This window comes from Cyprinus carpio, chromosome B19, assembly GCF_018340385.1.
Source record: "Cyprinus carpio isolate SPL01 chromosome B19, ASM1834038v1, whole genome shotgun sequence".
Classification (NCBI taxonomy): Eukaryota; Metazoa; Chordata; class Actinopteri; order Cypriniformes; family Cyprinidae; genus Cyprinus; species Cyprinus carpio.
The window spans coordinates 25,993,389-26,012,742 of record NC_056615.1 but is presented as its reverse complement, the minus strand read 5'-3'; the positions used below and the strand labels follow the sequence as shown (position 1 = coordinate 26,012,742).

Here is a 19,354-nt window from a genome sequence, read left to right as displayed (position 1 = left end):
AGAAAATCATAAAATTTTAAAATATTATTACATTTTAAAATAACTGTTTTCTATGTTAATATATTGTGAAATGTAATTTATTTCAGTGATCAAATCTGAATTTTCAGCATCATTACTCCAGTCTTCAGTGTCACATGATTCATCAGAAATCATTCTAATATACTGATGCGCTGCTCAACAAACATTTCTGATTATTATCAATGTTGAAAACAGTTGTGCTGCCAAATATTTTTGTGGAAACTGTGATGAACTATTTTCAGTATTCTTTGATGAATAGAAAGTTAAAAAGAATAGCATTTAACCCTCTGGTCCTCCTTATTTGGGAGACACAATTGTGGTCTTCACAGTCAAAAGTGACCGGACACCTAAAATGTATAAAAATATTATTGATTTTGTATTTTGAGAGAATTTCATGGTACTAATTAATATTAATCCAATAATTATGATTAATTTTTCCCACTGAAAATAATACAATATTTTTTTCTTCAAGTTTTTTCTATTAATTTTAAATTATGGCAGTATTTCATGTTAAAATAGAGACAAGGCCTTTAAAATCCAGTTTTTGAAGCCAGATTAGTGCCATCTGGTGGGAGTAAAATAAGAAAAAAATCTGCATTTCAATTATTTAGCCCACAGATTCCCATAAAGCTCTATATAAAAGGCCTATAAATTCTCTAATTGTTTTTAGACATAAATACTTATTTTTATTAAGTTGTGGGTTTGGATATATATTTAGACTTTTTTTAAAGACAACTTTTTGTAAAGGTTTAGATTTTTTTTTTTTTTTTTTTTAATGTTGATTTAAAGCGTCAGTTTTTGAATTATTACTACAGTCAAACTTGAACACAGAGAAAGCATTTTGTTACACAAAACAAAAATGTAACAAAAATGAACAGGAATGTTTTATCAGAGCTTAATACTTCTGGCTCTGATCTGATTTCAACCTCTTATTTAAATTTTCTGACTCGTTATGACTATATGGTTATAGCCATACCAATTCATTTGAGTGTGTGTGTGAGTGGATGTGCCTGTTTTGCACTCTTGATGTTTTAGAGTGTAACCCCTTCCTTGCAGTCCACTTTTTTATTGCATTGTAGTTGAATTATTGCTTTTATTTTACATATTTGCTGTGTTAGTCACACCAGTTCAAGTCAAGTCAAGTCACTTTTATTGTCACATCACCACAGCACATGTGCCTTGGTGAGTGAAATTCTTGGGAGCGTTCTCCAAAAATTGCAGAAACAATTTACATATAACCATACAGACTTCAGCAGATGACAATGTGCAATATGCACATACATATAGTCAGTCCACACAGTGTACTATTAGACATACTTACAGTCAGCACTACACATTACACACAATATGTATACATACAGTTAGCAAAGGTGTGTGTGTGTGTACAGTATAAGTGTGTGTGAGTGGATGTATTGGTTTTGTTTTTGATGTTTTAGAGTTTCACCCCGTAATTGCTGTGTACTTTTTTCTGCATTGAGGCAGATTTGTTTTTGCTAAATTTTTGTGTTTTTGTCAGTTTTCACATTCATTTCCTATGGTCGTTCATTTTTGACAGAAAAGACCACAAGTGTGACTATTTTTTTTATGACCACTTAGCCTGCTCGAATCAGGCCCTTGATTTTTTTTGTTCACATTCCAAATCCAAATTATTATTATTATTCAAAACAGAAAATGTTTCAGTGAAAAGTGACTGAAGAGCACCAGAGTTAATTAGACAGAATTAAAGAATTAAGACAGAATTCTTTTGTAACATTATAAATATCTATAGCTGTCACTTCTGATCAGTCTAGTGCATCTTTGCTGAATAAAAGTATTAATTTCTTTGAAAAAAATCTAAAAAAATCTTACAGACCCCAAACTTTGGAAGGTTGTGTACATGCTTGTTATTGCTGTATTCCTGCTTGATATCTAATTTTTACCATCATAAATGTGTTTTATGGGCTAATGCTAGAAAGATGGCATACTGTACAAGGAAGCCAACTGCAATGCTTGCATTTGTTTTTCAAGCCATCCACTCGACAAAAAGAAGTGACCAAAAGCGCTTCTCATGTAGGAAGTTGAAAACCTTGGAGAAAACACTAAAGCACTGCCAGGAATATGTTTTACAGTGTTATGTTATGTTCTTGTTTTATTGACATAGGAGAATGTCTTTATTTGTTCTTTTTTGTTTTTGTGTTTTTACAAATGAAATGAAATTCACATGTAAAAGATGCGTGCTAAATATAGGTACATATAGCTGTATAATACCTTTATAGAAATGATACGAAAACTCATATTACCAAAACATACTTAATACTTCATTACTAACTTCAGAAGTGCACCTGATGCTGCCTGACTGCCTTTAACTGTTGGTCACATTTAGGCTGTTTTTCCATGATATCTCATCGAGCAAAAGATCTGAGCTTTCTTATGGTCCCGATTTTACTTATAATTTTACTTATACTTATGTTTACTTATGGTTTTAATTATGCTGTATCTGACATGATCTCGGCAAACCTCATTCTGTTGTTGTTTTTTAACTAGTACTAATATGTTGTCAACACCGTTAAATCATGTCACGAAAACAGAAATAAAAACAATGTGGATAAAATTGTAAAGGCTACCATACAGTTAATATTCTCGCATATTTAACCCTATAAAGCCTACTGTATCATACTTGATCATGACTTATTAAAGCCTCTGAATCATGAACATGATCAAAACTTTGCTAAAAAACTTGTCACACATGATCTGCTACATGCCTTCTGTCTCTGATTAATAGCTTGGACTTTTTTAGCAAGTAAAAGATCTTTTTGTAAAATTGTACAAAAAATATAAGCTGCAGCTATCTAATTTTTTTTTATTATTATTTTTTTTCTGTGGTATTAAATTTCTCATATGCCACTGTTATTAGTAATATAACTTCTAATGCCAACTTCCAAATATGACACTTTACAAATTAATACAAATTATGAACGCACATATTTTATTTTATTGTAAATGTGTTTATTTTAAAACATCTATTTAGTCATTTTTTTCTGACCATCAAGTGTCAGTCACTCTCAGTGCCAACTGGCAGGAACACATGGCAAATTCTAACCATTAATTTTTAAGATAGATGAAGTGCTGACAATTCATACAATTATTTCCACACATAGGTGGCACTGCGGGGGGCCTGTGATAACCTCCCCTTAGCCAGAGATATTGTCAAAATAATCAAAAATAATCAAAAATTGGCCATATTAAGAGGATTTAGCATTTCTGTTTCCTGTTGCATTATTATTATTAGGCCTATTATTATTAGGTTACATTTATTATCAAATTACATGAAATAATTGTCCCGTAATAATTTAATAGCGCGCCACCGCGTGAAAAATGTTTTTATAAAGTAAAAAAATAAATAAATAAACAGGTCTATTAATTTATACAATGAATCTATGTATATATCTATCTATCTATCTATCTATACACACACAAACCACACCAAGTACATAATTATTTATTATTTAAAAAAAGCAAATTACAAACCATAAGACACCATAATACAATAGATTCAAAATAAATGCTAAATTAATTGCAAATATATTCAAATATATAATTATGATTAGTAGTATTTATATTATTATACATAACTTTTTATATATCACTTTTTCACTTTATAATAAAAAACATTGTTTTAATGCAAGATGTAATTTAAAGCTTTATTATATATTTTTCTTAAATCTCTTTTCCCCTCAAAAAATTAATATATATTATATTATATTATATTTATTATATTATTCGTAATAAAATTCATATTGTTTTTGTGTAAAATGTAAACCTTTACAATATTCTAAAAAATTCTAATTGTCCATCTAAGAATTTGCTTAATTGTCATAAAATTAATGCCACAATGCAAATATATTATTATTATTATTATTATTATTATTATTATTATACATAACAATTTTTCATTCTAAATGTAATATTAAACATGTATACAGTATATTTTAATTTTTAATTGTCATAAAAGACAAAAATTACAATTCTAATCTATTATATAAATATATAACATTTCTATAAAACATTTTTAAAATGTTCTCTCTCTAAAAAAAAACTCTATACACAGTTGTGGTCATTTTTTAAATAGAAATGTTTCATATAATCCACAAAAACTCAGGAGGAAGGGACATTCAGAACTGAATTTATCTAAATATGGACTATGGATGTGCGTTTTGCTATGGCTGATGTCCCAGAGGCCTGTTTACCGGGTGAGCTTTATGGCATTCGTCCCACAATACGGATTACTCTGCAAAGTGACTTTTCAGGGCTTCTGCCCAGAGTTTGGAGGGACTTTTGAGAAGATGAGAACAAGAGGGAAGGGAATGGTGAGCGACGGAGAGAAAACCAGCAGGCCTGAATGTCTGTCATTGTCCAGCGAGACTCACTTCATGACAGAACAACTGCTGGAGAGAGAGAGAGAGACAAAAGACAGAGAATGGACATTGCTATACTGGGAGATGTAGTTTTTCTTTGTCTGCATGAGTGATGGAGATGCTTAAGATTGCAAAGAGGCTTCATTTGATTTAATAACTACAGAAAGCAACCGATATCCACTCGGATCAGCACCGGAGAGACTCTTTTTCTTTACTTCTTTTTAAATATTGGGTTTGAGATGTATTCAATGTTGAATGTTTAACCTCAAACCACTGGATGTTAATGTTTTATTTTCCATGGGGAATAACAGTCAGATCCCCCCCCTGACTGAACCATGTGGGAAATTGAATTGCAGAGTGTAACATGAAGTTACACAAGACAGAATCTAAATGAACAAACTCCTTGCATGTAAAGATCAGATGGAGTTAAACGGCTGGAGTCTGAGCTGATGAAACAGAATCTGAGATTCTTTTACATATTTCATTAAAGCTCTGAAATGTGGACTGATGGTCGGAAAGAGTCTCGGAGCAGAGAGACGTCAGTACACACACACACACACACGAACAGGAGCACAAACACAGAAGAATGTTCCATTTTTAGAAAGCTATGGAGAGCTTCATGCGGTGCCTGCTCTGTGGGGTTTTCATCTGAGAAAACTCAGTCAGCACTCTGAGACATTTGAGAGCAATTGATTACAAATCGGCTTTTCACACTTAAAATTGTTAAACTTAGGTTAATGTATACACTGCTTCTCAAAATTAGCACTATTAGTAGTGGTAATTTTTTTAAAGAAAAAAATTATATAATTAATCATTAAAACTATTCATTTTAAAACATAAAAATAAAAATAAAAAATTTCACATTTTAAAATTTACCCTCAAAAAAATCTATATAAATATTAAAACAGCATTCGGTCTAGGAAAATCTGGATTTCAAAAGTGGGATTTCTAGACCTGTGCTCAAAATTAATAAAATCTAAATACAGCAGGTCATGGAATCTTTTATATTCAATAGAACATTTTCATTTCTTTTCAAATTTATTTATTCTTTTTATATATATATATATATATATATATATATATATATATATATATATATATATGTTTTTTTTTTGTTTGTTTTTTTTCAGGAAAATAACCAATTTCTGCAATGAATAAAATGTTTTACTGTTTCATTACTATAATATAATACCTTATAATTTCACTGCTAGGTCCTAGTATTGATTACTATTATTTTAAATTGTAGAAAATAATGGAAATAAAGTAATAAAAAAGAAAATAGAATTTAAAAAATGTAAGAATTTTATAAATATAAATATTTTTAAATTATATACATTGACAAATAATTTATACAATATATAACAATTTCTATAATGTATTAATGTCTCATTAGATTTTTTCAAGATTTCAAAAATATATAAAAATATATGATATTTTGTGTTTTTAATGAAATTTTTTTTATTTCTTAAAAAGTAAACATCCGTTTGAGTGTGAGACATTAAATTTACCACAAGAGGGCATCGTTTCCTTCATAATGTAAATAATGTACAAATGATTTGTGGAATAAGGCTATAAAGAAGTGGCTTTCTAAATAATGTAAATACTTTGCTGATGTCAAATAATGTAGGAACATCACTAATATACACAATAATAAGCATACTAGTTATCTGACACCTATTTAGCATCTTGCTTTTAAACTCTACTTTTTATTTAATGTTTTTAAAGTTAAGCCCATTAATATATCAGTTTCTCAAGTGTTTTTCTTACCTCATGACACTGTGCTAATGAGAGCAGTGAGAATTAAATGAATGAATGAAATTTTATGAATCAGGGTTGAAGTGAAGATGAAATGAGTGATTTTCCTCACAAAGCTGATATTTCTGTTCATTCACAGGCTTCTTCATACAGTGGATTACCAGTTAAATTGGGGACAAATTTGGGACCAAAAATGACCTTTGACCACTTTGACTAACCATGTTTTGCTCACGTGTTTTTCTTTAATTGCTAATGCAATCTTTTTACACCACAGACTGAACTAAATGAAGCATTGCTTGGTAAGTGGTTAATCTAAATTGATGATATCTAATTGTGTACTTAAATTTAACAGCTGAATAATTTTTTGTTGATTGTAATCCATTGCATACCTTTCTATCAAAATTATCTGACATTATCAAGATGAATTTGTTCTGACACAGTTTAACTCTGAGTTCTTTTCATATTTTATTACCATTTTCTAAACTATCCCAAAGGGGTCTGAATAAATTTTAGTTTGACTATGTATGTACATATATATATATACTGTATATGGGCTGTCAAATGATTAATTGTGATTAATCGCATCCAAAATAAAAAAATGTTTACATAATATATGTGTGTGTACTGTACAACTGTGTTCATTTATTATGTATATAAAAATACACACACATACAGTATATATTTTGAAAATATTTATATGTATAACCATTAATATATATATGTATGTATATATTAGTGCTGTAAAATGATTAATCATGATTAATCGCATCCGAAATAAAAGTTTGTTACATATGTGTGTGTGCTGTGTATATTTATTATGTATATATAAATACACACTCATGCATGTTTATATTTAAGAAAAATATGTGACGGTTATATATTATATATATTTATATATCATGTAGAAGAACTATTAATTGAGTACACACAGTAAACATAAAACCTTCATATTTTTTACAACTTTTAGTTTTCGAACATGGTTTAGTTTTCTGACATGGTTTACAACTTAAGATACCAAGATATCTGTAACACTTAACAATAAGCTTCCAATTGTAAAAAACACATTATTTATCATGAACTAACAATAAAAAATACTCCTAAAGAATTTATTAGGCTTAGTTCATGTTAATTTCAACATTTATTATTACATCATTGATCTTTAAGTTCATTTGTATTTTAAAACACAATTTTAAATGTAATTTTCATAGTAATTTATTACTGATTATAAATTCATTTATTATTAATACATTTATTTTTTAATGGTTAATAGTTTATTTAATGGATTAACAATGATCAGATAATTTTTTACTATCGTAAATAAAGATGAAAGAATACAATAACAGACGGGCTGCTCGTTGTTAGTTAATGCACAACTAATGGTACCTTTTTGTAAAACCATTACCAAAATGTTTATTATTTAATGTTCATAAACTGCACATAAACTTCAAATAAACTGATGAATCCTTCTTGCAGGTTTCTTTTTATTTTATTTTTTATTTTTTTTGTCACAGGTGAGTCATTTAAAGTGTACTAGCAATACTGATATTTCTAGCACTGGTTAAACTGGTTTCACTGTCTGTGACCTTTAACACAATTGTTTTCACATGCTAATATTCCTCCTTTACACAGGCTCCACTCACACTTTCTAAGAGCATGTGAATTTGTGCATGCAAAATTTACCGTTATTGTTTCTCCGTAGTTTCAGAAATGAAATTATCTTTTGCACACTTATTAGAAAACACCTTTTGTGTGTGTGTTACAAAACATCTGAGCTTCAGTGTGTGTGTGTGTGTGTTTGTGTGTGTGTTAATTTTTTCTCCACTAAATAACTCTCCCACGGGCCTGGCTCAGTGTGGATTCAGTGTCTGGTAAGTTTTTCTCCCTTCATGAACTGTTTTGCACATGCTGAATGCTTCATAAATCATATTCTGTCTGTTTACAGCAATTATGCAGATAGTCATATATTCCATATGACATTTGCTTGTTTTTTCATAAAAGCAAACACAAGCTCTCTTTCATCAATCACTTTTTTTTAAAATGTTCAAAAATAACACCATTCAAAACAAATTGAAAAAAAAACTCACTTAATCAAAAGTGCATCAGTCAAAGTCAATGGAAATGCTGACGTGAAGAAATGTAAAGGTGCCAGAAAATTATTTCTGCTTTATGCAGCTCAAAATAGTTTATTAAAATTGCTGCTGTATTTTCATTGAAAAGCCCACTGAGGATTGTCTGTGGTTGGTTTCAGATTGAGGTTTGATGTCCCGATGCATGGAGAGGAAAGGATATTTAGAGACAGAGATACTGAATCCTCGTTGACATTCACGCTGCATCTTGAGGATTACCAGAGGAATGAGACATTCTGACACATCTAAATTAAACCCGCCGTCCCCACTCAAATCCACCGAGATGGAAACAGGCCACACTAGTCCCGCTGGACACTGCAGACCATCAACCACCAAACCAACACTTGCTATAAGACAGTTTATGCCAATGCTTGTATTTCCCGTTCAGTTCAACCGCTGTCACAGGCCTTTGAGTGAAACTCTAGCGCCACCTTGAGCACTGAGGATAGTCACTGCCACAGTAATGCATCAGAAAAACAAAAAGTTCAGGTGAGTTTATCTTCCAAATCGTTGGTACACTTGTGCAACTCATTTGATCTACAGTAGCTTTTAATGTGAGAACATTACATTTCTTTATTCACATAAAATCTTCCCTTTTGCAGCTGCCACAGCAATGCATCACCCTCCTGTTGTGCTGAAAACTGGGTACAACTTTTGTGTTCGGGGGTTACTTTGACCCCATACTGGTTCCAAATGCAATTGGGCAAAAACTGACACTATGAAAAACAAAGATTCATGCAAAAAAGTCTATTGTGGATTTAAAAAAAAAAAAAAAATTACACAATGAAAAGCTCAAAAGATTTGTGTAAAAACTGAAAAGCCTGTTAGAGACTAAAAATATTAAGTTAATAATTCCCATCTGTTTTATTGTGTTATTTCTATTGTCTTAGGGATCAGTTTCACCCATATTTTAATGTTCAGAATTCACTACACAGACACAAACAAACAAACAAATAAAATAAATAAATAATCAAGTGTGGTTGCACACTTAGGTGTAAATACCCAAAATTAAGTAAAAATATTATCTAATATTAGTACTTAGTGTAAATAATGTTTATTTGTACTTCCTCTGCTATTTTATTGGCTTTTCTCAAACCCTTAACTGGGTAAGACAGAATGTAATAATGAACAACCAAAAAAACTCGACTAGATAAAGAAAGTGAATTTTCCTTGAATGATTAATAAATTACGAGTAAATTGTAAGTATTAAAGTTCTCATGTAAGTCATATTTTATTCTTCGACTAGCTACAGTAAATGTTTTCTATTTTTTAGTGTCTTTAGTGTTTTCCAAAGTGTTGATTTTTGGCAAACTGCATGGAAACCAATGAGGGTCAATGGTGGAATCAATATGACTGCATACGTGTTGAAACTTTGCATACACATTCATTCACCCTAAATGCGAAAAAGTTACCTAATTTCAACAAGAAATAAATGATTTAATCAGTATTTTGATCATTATGAGTCATATAAGTATAAGAAAATGACCCCAACACAATCTGCATTGTGTAAAGTTGTTGAATTGCTTATGAGCAATGTCAAACAATAAAAAACAATTAAATCAACAAAGATTTTCTTGCAAACAACTGAAAAAACAAAAGTGTTCTAAATGTTGAAGTATTTAATAATTACCCTAGAAACCTGTTTGTTTACATGTTATTTCCTTCCTTTATTTTGATTGTGTTTTGTTCTCCTGAGCTCATTTTGAGCCTTTTTAATAAGGTTACAACAATGCCGCAGATTTACTCTAGCAAAGACATGCTCGGGGGACAAAACACTTCCTTCTTGTTTTTTCCTGGAACTGAATCAGAAGGGCTCTTATCCCGGTTAAAGTAGACCATGTGAACAGAATAAACAAGTGTTTTGTCTTAACACAGTTTCAAAAGAGCAATCAAACACCAATTAAAAAGTCAATCATAGGGAATTGTATGGACTTTTAGGCAAATGTAGAGTGTACAAAAAGTTCAGATGAGTTCATCTTCCAAAACCTTTGTATACTTGTGCAACTCAGTCGCTGTACAATAGCTTTTGATGTGAGAAAACAGCATTTTTAATCTTTATTCACAGAAAATTTTCCCTTTTGAAGCTGCTCTCAAATCTCATTCGCACACATTAAATTTGGTTATTACATTTTTATCCCTGATTGAAAGGCCATCAACAGTAAGAACTAAAAGAGAAATAATTACAGGATTATCTATTCACTTTTAATTGTTTAATTTTTGATAATGAGAAGTAGTTTTGGGGAAATACAACCAGTAAGTTTCAGTGTACAAAGTTCTAAAAACAGAAAAGTTTTTCCTTTGCATTTCAGAAAAGTTTAAACTACAGAATACAATGTAGTCAAAACAATAAACATTCACAGGTGTCTGCGTTAATGACCAAAAATGCTATATTAAACGCTGTAGTAGGCAAAAAGTACCTGGATGATACTACTTTCAGTGAGATTCTGAAGTGCGCATCTGACGGACACTTTACTATCCCATAAGGCCACGGGAGAGGATTTATGGATGGCAGTGAAGCGATGGAACTGACTCTGGTAGGTCTCATGACAGTGACAATATGGCAGATGTAGTACATACGAATTTCATACTATCCATATTCATACTATATAGAACTTAATGTTTTTAACGGTAACTCAAATGGAGTACCTAATCAAACAGTATGTGATTTCGGACACACTGTTTGTAAAGAAAAACTATACACCTGCACACAGACCTAAGACTGAACACATATTACGCATGTGCATAACATCATGATTTTCACAAATTCACTTTTTTGAAGTTTACTAAGAGACAACAACAGCATTGTTTTCAGGATCCCAGTATAGCATTGTCATGTAAATCAACAGCCAAAATGCATGAAAAGTTTTAGTTTTTAGTTGAAAATGGTGTCCTGCAAACACCCTCTTAAAAGAGGCATTTATTTCAAGAATATTTACAATTTCTGTGTAATTTTATGTTAAAAATAAGCTAGATAGGGAGCTCCAGCGAGAGCTGCAGCCTGTGAATATAAATGCGGCGTGATTGGTGGAGCCCCATTAACCCTATATGGTACACAGTTGCCATACTTATTTCCTTGTTATTCTGAAAAAAATATAATATATTGCAATATGGTAATTATAAGGACCGGCCTTAGGTAGTTGATGATGTGCTGTTTTAAGTCAAATGGCATTTGAATGTTCCTCCAAAACACTTTTTCCCACTGTCACCCTCACATGGAGGACACCTGTTGAAGTGCTCCAGAAATTGCTCTGTGAACCTAATTTCTGAATATCTCTTCTCAAGGGTTTTTTTTTTTTTTTTTTTTGCATTATCTTTTAGTATATTGCATATATTTTTATTCACAAATCAACATTGTCTAACATAGTTTCACTGTACATTGAGAACATACCAATGTTACCATATGGCAATGCTGTACTACAGTAGAACTGAAGTGATGTATTCCCCCATTGGGATTTTTTATAGACAGTAACATCAATAATATGATTGCAGTTATTTATTTATTTGAAGTGTTCATTGTAGTATAGTTGTATCAATGCATGAATAAGAAAATATCTTATTCTTTTTAGAAAATTAATACAGCAATATTTCACAGAAAGGGCAATAGGAAGAGTGCAGAGTTGGCTCTTCCATGTGATGACAATAATGAGGATGGGCCTTCAGTGACTGTAACGATGAGTGAGTGTGTGTGTGTGTGTGTGTGTGTGTGATCTGTCTGTATGTGTGTGGCAGATTTGGATGGAAATTAAGATTGGATGCATCAATTTCTAAAATAAATGAGCATTTCAATTAAAAAGAAAATCATAATTGAATAGAAAAACTACTTTTTTGGCCATTTTCCATTGTTGGCACAATATGGCAATGTTTTCCAAAATACCCAAACCAATTATTATTATTGTTTAAAATCTGTTTTGATTTGTATAATTGAAGCTATTTCATGTAATAAAAAAACGTATTTGAAATATATATATATATATATTCATGGTTAGAACAAAATGCCTAATTGTTCCGCCGGGTGTGAAAGTGAAGGAAGAGAAACAGAGACTCCAGATAATCACACACTTCACACGGATGAACAATAGCGGTCTGGAGCTCGGCCAGGACGCGGAGCCCCCGCACTCTCCCACCGCAGCAGATCGACTGCTCTCCTCCGCTCAGAGTTTATCCACACAATGGCTTCCTGTCGCGGCGGTGTGTAGTCTGCGCGCGGGCCGCGATCCCAGCGAGCGGAGCGGAACACGCGGACCTGTTTGTGTCGCGCTGCTGGGTGACCCTCCTTCCTCCAGACATCCATCAGCCCTCAGCGCACAACATCTCCCTCGAGCCTTCATTAAAAAAAAAAAAAACAAACCACACACAGTTTGAACAATAAAAACAACTAACAACACCCAAAAAGAAACAATACTCCTAACTTTACCAAAAAAGAAAAAAAATAAACACATCACTTGATGGATTAATAAACACAGCTGGGTTTAACTGAGCAGGTGATTTAGAGGAGACAATGCTAAACTAAACGAGATCAAGTCAAACATTTGTCTTCCAGAAAGCAATATTAAGAGCAAATATGAATGTTTGCCTAAAAATCCCCGTTTCCCCATCTTTATTTAGTTTTCAAATAAGGCAAACACACCTGAGGCCCAATTTTTAATATTAAGATAGGCTAATGATAACAATAACAAAAATATAATGTAATTAAAAATGGTAAGATGGGATCATATAGTAGCCAGACAGTAGGCTATAATATTTTTCCAGGCATACATTTTCCCAAATAATTTGTCGAATTTGTCATTTTTGATAGTTTTGAATAATCATATATTTAAAGTATATTTATACACTATTATATTTTTATTAGTATATTAATATAAAATACTTTTTATTAAATTTTTTTTAGTAAATTCTGATATAGTTTTTTATTTTTATATTTCATTATTTTTAGATTTTATATCATCATATTTTTTAAACAGTTTTTGTTTTAGTTAATTTTTTAGTCATTCATCATGTGCTTTTGCCATTTTTATCATTTTCTTTCTTTCTTTCTTTCTTTCTTTCTTTCTTTCTTTCTTTTTCTTTCTTTCTTTCTTTCTTTATCATTTGGTATTACTATGTTGTTATTTCTCCTGGGGACCTATAAGTGAATAACGATTGATATAAGGTTGACTTACACTAAAAAAAGAACTTAAAACCACACATTTTCGATCAGAACCTGACCCCAGAAATCCAATACAGCAGTTTCTTGTTGACTTCAGCGTGTGAAACGCACACAGACGTGATCAGAACCTGTTTCCAGACCTCCAGGAGACGCTGAATTTAAACAGGAGCTTTGTGTGCGGACTGATATGTTGCTGTATATGTTATCTCCTGTCAGAGGTCACAAGCAGCAGAGTGGTCTGCGAGAGACTTTGACGTGCTGTTCTCAACGGAGATGGCGTGATTGAACCAGAGATATGCTCAAACAGGAAGTGTTTCGTGAGATTTCCCACTGCTTGTTATTCTTATAGATGTATTATACCCAACACTTCCACATGGTGCTGTCAGCTTCCCTTCTGTATCCCAGCACTGACTCACACTTTTTTTTTTATCAAAGTCAAGACTGAATATATATTTTACAATAAAATATACACATATGCAGGCTATACTAACTTACAACACTCAAATGCACTCACATACATGTTTGTGTAGTTGCTGGGGAAAGTTACTGATCATTTCGAGACGTCATCATCACATCCTGTGTTTGATTGACAGCTGATGGGGCGGCACACACAGGTCATGCCCACGGGCCTGTCATAATTAGGACAGAGTTTACTGAATGTGATATATTGATTATAGTTATTAAGTATTCTGAACTGCATGAAGTGTGTAGTAAGTAGAATAATGTACATAATGTATTATATTATATTATATTAAATTTCATATGATATAAAATATTTCACATATTCAAAAGAATATTTTTATATGTTATGTTTTTTTTTTATATATTCAATTTAGATTATATTTTAATTTATGTGCTTGTTATTTATTTATTTTTTTATTTAATATTCTTAATATCTTAAACTTATTTCAGTTAGTTGCCAAGACAACATTTAAGGTTTTGATCATTTTTCTTTTTTATTTTATTTCAGCTTTATTTCAATTAACACTTTTTTAAAATTTGTTAAATTTTTTTTAAATTGATTTAGATTATTTTTTTCCCATTTTATTTGATTTATTTATTTGATAATTTTGTTATGTGGTTTTGTCTTTTTTATTAGCTGTTTTTTTTTTTTTAATAGCACTATTTAAGTTTATTTTTATTTCAGCTTTATTTCAGTTAACTGTATCAGTTCTCATAATGCATTTTCGGTATACATTTTTACTATCCAACCCTGTTGTATACTATATACAGTGTACGATATATTTTGTACATAATTACACATTCATTCTTATTTGTCTCTGTCCATGGCACCTCAGCAGTCAGGTGGCGAATGACGTCGTTACCTTTAAATTCTAAACCCCGCCCCATATGCAAATGACGCTCCATATCAGTCGACGGAAGCGGCTCGCGTCTGTCAGACAGATTTCGCCTTTAAAGGCGCATTAAAACAGCGGCAGAAGTGCAGAACCCGAGAAGAGCAGCAACAGAACTAGCACAACAACATCATCTTCATTTCTGACAGAGAAATAAACACAGCAACGCGCGCGTCAGGGTGAGTGTGTTTACAATGTTAACAATGTTACAGTGTCGCGTTTACGCTGCGGCGGCGGCTCCTTTGATCGTATGATTGATGTTCTGCGCGTTCTGTGCGAGTCATCATTTACAACCGACTCTTCACGCCTCTGCAGCTCTGTGTGATATTAGCAGCTGATTGGTCACCTAATCACTGCGGTATTTTGATTCATATCTGCGCGCTTTATGAATGTTCACAGATGCATTAGTTTCCATCAGCAGCTATAGGCTACATTAAGACTTTGAATAAATGCTGCATGTCTGTCACGGGTATGAAATGTTCGTGGCCCGTCACTGGTGCAGATGATGTTGACCGTTGCTGGTGTATGATCCATAAGTTGTATATGATAGTTGATCATATGTGGATGACTGTAGTTTTATAGCAGCAGCTGTGTGGTTTCCTGACATCAGTGTTGAGTATGTGATGTCTAAATGTGAACCTGCTGGTGGCAAGAGAGCTGATGGATGACTGTTACACAACTGAGAGTTTACTGCTGTCCTGTTCACTTTCACTGGGGTCTTGTGCACTGAATCTCGCTTTGAGCTTCACTAACGCTCTCTTTTGCTCTCAATTTCAGGAGGGAGATAGTTGCAGTCTTACTAACATATTAAAATACCTAAAGCACCACAGTATAGCCATGTTTATCACATGGTTTCTATCTATCTATCTATCTATCTATCTATCTATCTATCTATCTATCTATCTATCTATCTATCTATCTATCCCATATTTTTAGATTTTACATTTTTACTTTAGTTTAATATTTAGACATTTTATGTGCTTTTGTTATTTATTTTTATTTTTATTTTTAAATACAGCTATTTTGGTTTAGTTTTATCTCAGTACATTTCACTATGTAGGCTAGTGTCATTTTAGTATTATTTATATACTGTTATAGGTAATATTATTATTTGTCTTCTTTTGTTCTGAATCTTATGGGAAAGAAAGAAAATAAAGTAACTAAAAGCATCATGGTATTACCATGTTTTGAACATTAACTGTCCATCAATAACCTTAACAAATATTCATTATGGACCTAAGTGCATTTGTTTCATAAATTAATAAATTCTGTCAGAAACATAATGAGGTGTTGGACAGCATGTCTAAATCTCTGTTTTGCATGCAACAAAATGAGATTTATACTCCCATGATGCATGCTTCAAAATAGGAAAAAACACAATTAAAGTGTAATATCATAACAAGCTATTCCTTTAAAGAGGTTGTTGCCTTTGCATATGTTTGTTTGAATATGCAAACACAATATAAAAGACAGTGTTCAGCTGAAACTAGGGTGACAAGGCCTTTTTTATTTGGTGAGTTTTATGTCAGCTTGTGTGTCAAGCAGAGTTTTCACTCCTCTCATTGAGAATGTGTTGGAACAACATGTAAACTGACCATCGACGGCGAGCGATGCAAAGCAGGTGTTTATGTGTGTGTGTGTGTGTGTGGCTGGTTTACTGCAGACTGCTGGTTAGTGGGCTTACTAACCCGTGTCTGGACGCTCTCTGCAGGTTCTCAGCCAGCTGTGCGTCCGGACAGAAGACAAGACGCTGCTCTCATATGCAGTCCGACTGGATATTTATGAAGCTTTCAAGGCCTTTTGGTGAGTCACACTATCTTCTCCCTTCCCCTCTTCTCAACTCCATACAGACTTAAAAAATATAACACAATAACAAAAAATAAAAAAAAAGTTTCTATTTTTTCTATCCTTGTATACTTAAAATTATTATATAGTAGTATTTGTTTATGCCATATATTTATTAATTTGCTTATTTGTTGTTGTTGTTATTATTTTCTTGCCATTTAAATATAATAATCATTATATTAGGTAATTCCACTGCTTTCATTCAGTAGTACTATATATATATATATATATATATAATATTTTTTAAATTTTTTATATTTTATAGATTAAAAATATTAAAAAGCAATAAAATTAACAAAAGTACGTAAGATGACAAAAATTAAACTCATGAAAATTGAACAAACAAAATGTTAATATTTTATATTATTACTTAAAGAAAAACTATGATAATACTAAAATTGAATAAAGTTTAAAATAAATATATAATAATAATAATAATAATTTTAAAATTTAATAATTTTATTTTTTAGAATTCTCTTCTTAAGCAGCTGAATTGTGTTTAGATTTTACCTGTGACGTCTCCACCTGTGTTGTGTAATCTGATCTGGTCATGTCAGTCACATGATCAGTGTGAAATCAACATTTCAAAATATTTAAACTTAAAAAACTTCAAACTAGTAGCTAAACTGCAAGCTACCCTTTTAATGAAGTATTTGGCTGGACTACAACATTTGATTTTTTTTTTTTTTTTAAATCATAACTGTGTTTATCTGGCAACTGTTTTCATTGGGTGTCAGAGTTAAACTTTTAGAAAAGGAGCATTTACACTGATTTGTGAGTGCTGTGCTGTGGCTCTGGTGGGTTTGTGAATGGCTCTCGTGATCCGTGTGGGATACGCAGTGTAATTCTCATGGAATCAATACGCAGTACTGGATTCTCCCAGCGTGCCTTAGGCTGCATCTACCAGTGAACGCTTTACATCACAGTCTGACCACTGACCGCACAGACCTGCTGTTTGCATGAATCCAGACCACTGAGATGCTGATTGCTGCCCTGCTGTCGGATAGTTTGCATTACTCATTCCAGAAAAGAGGATTTCATTTATACTCCTAAAAAAAAGGGCCCAAAAAAATGGCACTTAAAGTTTTGAACTAAAATATTATTTCAACCATATAGCCTGTGAATAAATAAAATACATACTTTTCAATGAAAGAACACTTAGAGAGTGTAAGTTACATCTGGTGTTTGGATTTGTACCTCAATATAATGAGGTCCAAGTTTAAGAATAGCCTACACTTTCTTTTTTTTTTTCTTTCTTTTTTAACTCTCTATTTAACAGCATTAACTTACAATGAAATATGTCTTCCTTCAGGTAGACTGAATATTTTCCTGCCTTGCTAAATGTTGGGCTCATGATCAATAAGTTGCATTCGCCTCAAACTGATTTTGTAAAATCAAACTGCGGACGGTGAACCTGAGTGCAGTTAGTGCGAGTCGCGCTCGCTGTGAAGCCGAGGCAGCTGGCAGAGGATTCCGCTTGGTCTTAAAGCCTTCCCTCAAACGCCTATGTTCACAAATAACAAAGTCTTTATGAATGGATCATTGAATCACTGACTTAAATGATTTGTTCAAAAACACATGAATTCAGGAACGAAACTCTGAGATGCAAAAAAAGTTCTAATCCAGCTTTACCTGAAGAGATTTTTGTTGGTGAAACAGAAAATATTGTGTCTAAAATGTAACTTGCTGAATATTAACTTCTTGTTTGTAGAAAATCTGTATCACACTCGTACACCTCATAATTATTATGTCACAGATGATGTACTTAAAGCTGAAGCATGTAACTGTTAATGACTGGCTTCCCCAAAGCGTTGGCCACTGGTCATAAAACCAGGGATTTTAGCGGAATCAACTTCAGCATTGTTTGCTTATATTTGTCTACACGAGTTGGGATACAAGCAAGCTTTGTAACATCAAACAAACTTACTCATATCCACTTTAAGCAAAAAGACTTGGAAGGTTTTATGTTGCCTGCGTGTTTCGTTGTGAAAGCGAAGCTGCTTTGTTTGGGCTTCCAAAAGAGGACACAACTAGAAATCAGTGGTTAAGTTGTATTGACAACACTGTTCCAGAACAGTTCAGCCCAAATATTCAGATGTGTGCAATGCATTTTACAGAGGACAAGGACTGTTTCCTGTGAGAGTAGCTTACAATGCCGGTGTCTGTTTCTATAAAGTGGGGCAATTCTAACTTTACAAGGAAAGTCTGGCACTTCTGACTCACAGTCTGTAAGTATATGTACATATGTAAAGGATTTGCCACTGATGATTCAAACGAGAGTTTTGTGCAGTGTAGAGTAACTGTTAGAGCTTGTTGTATGTCGTTTCTCTGATCACAAATGCAGACATGGTTTTATGTTTACGCCACAGGATACGCAACGCATTGCGTAAAAAGACAGTATAAGTCATTATAGTCTGTAATTATGTTCCCACTGGACGCAACAAATGCATCGTTTTTTTTTAATGGGTTTTATTGGATGTCTCATCGCGCTGGTGTCATGACATTTTATCCTAATGTTCTTTTTAGCAACATCATATGACCCCTTTAATGCATAATTTTTAATGATCGTTACTTCTGTCTTCGTGAGAATTGTATTTCTTTAGGACTTTTTGTGTTTTGTAATGAATTCAGTGGAGCAGATGAACGCAGTGTGTTATTCCTTTCACACCAGCGACTGTTGCATAAGATCTTTATTTAGTAAAAGCCTCTCAATGC

General features: G+C 32.3%; 1 protein-coding gene across 1 annotated transcript in view; it reads left to right on the top strand.

Moving 5' to 3' along the window:
- The first annotated feature begins 14,812 nt into the window (after positions 1 to 14,812).
- Positions 14,813 to 19,354, top strand: part of LOC109093387 (solute carrier family 45 member 4) — a 55,318-nt gene continuing 50,776 nt past the window's right edge. The window contains 2 exon segments of the mRNA XM_042745100.1: positions 14,813 to 14,973; positions 16,506 to 16,597. The gene's annotated coding sequence lies outside the window, so the exon portion shown is untranslated.